General features: G+C 30.9%; 1 long non-coding RNA gene across 1 annotated transcript in view; it reads right to left on the bottom strand.

Moving 5' to 3' along the window:
- LOC118735018 overlaps positions 1–1,128 on the bottom strand; it is a 4,150-nt gene continuing 3,022 nt past the window's right edge. The window contains exons 3-4 of the long non-coding RNA XR_004992490.1: positions 567–1,017; positions 1–496 (exon numbers count right to left, since the gene is read on the bottom strand). This is a non-coding gene — a long non-coding RNA (uncharacterized LOC118735018). The remainder of the gene's footprint in view (positions 497–566; positions 1,018–1,128) is intronic.

Raw genomic sequence — 1,128 nt, 5'->3', positions numbered from 1 at the left:
GCAACAACGCTTAACATTATTGATTAAAATATAATGGAAGTGTTGTTATCATTTGAGCTACGGTTGTTATAGTGCAACGAAAGAAGTGCAGATATTACAAGTAAAACTATCGTAAGTAATAAGTTTAAGCAATTTAAAATTAAGTATTTTATTAATATGCGTACGAATAGGTTCTATACTACGTATTTTTCTTACTGCTTAGCCTTCATTCAATAAAGTATATCGATGCACAGTGTTATTACCGCAAACTTTAATTTAAATCTAGTTTCATTAATTTAAATTGACTTCATTCATCAATTAAATTTATTGTTATTCATTTAATTTAAAGTTTTACTAATATAATTTATGAAACTCGAACAAAATTCTTATTAAAAAAATTAAGATATAAATTATGAAAAGATAAAAACTAATGGTTTTACACTTTCTTATATATTATATTTTTATGTGGAGGTACTTGGCAGGTTCGTAGCTTCTTCGAGGTTTGTTTCCGTTGCGACTATAAATTAAAAGAAAATTATAAAGCGTCTTAAAGACAAGTTTCAGTGAAAAATCATACATGTACTTACTTTTAATTTCATTAAGCAGTGCGTTTATTCCTGGCTTGGGCTTGGCGTTGATAGTTAACTGATAAAATTGCCTGTTTATGAAGTCCCACATTGCAGCGCATGGCTCAGCGTAGGCCATATTAAAAACAATGTATGTTTTAAAGCATATATCCACAGCTTTCGCGAAGTTGAAAACTTTGTAAGTGATGTTGTCAAAGTCAATCATGAATGATTGTGTCTCGTCTAGGGTTCCAATTAATGATATGAAGGGGGGCAATAGAAGATACTGCCTGGACTTTGCAATCATACATTTGTTTATATTCCGTATCAGTTGCGCAAACAGCCATAAAACTGTCTAGTGACTCTTTGAGAGAATAAAGCCTTTTTTTGCATTAGTCTTATTATGTGCTAGTTTCTAACAGAGTCGACAGCAGTGACTGTAGAAGAACAAAAGCGTTGGCGCAAATGGAATCTAAGTTGAGCAAAACATTTGTAAATAGAATCAAAAACAAGTGAGGTTAAAATATTTCATTCCCGGTTATGTGGTTATATTTTTTACTCAGTTTGCAAAAACAAAATACAA

The sequence above is a fragment of the Rhagoletis pomonella genome, unplaced genomic scaffold, assembly GCF_013731165.1.
Source record: "Rhagoletis pomonella isolate Grant_MI unplaced genomic scaffold, Rhpom_1.0 Rhpom_scaffold_00003, whole genome shotgun sequence".
NCBI classification, from domain to species: domain Eukaryota; kingdom Metazoa; phylum Arthropoda; class Insecta; order Diptera; family Tephritidae; genus Rhagoletis; species Rhagoletis pomonella.
Note: the sequence above shows the minus strand (reverse complement) of the source record. Positions and strands in the feature narration are given on the sequence as shown.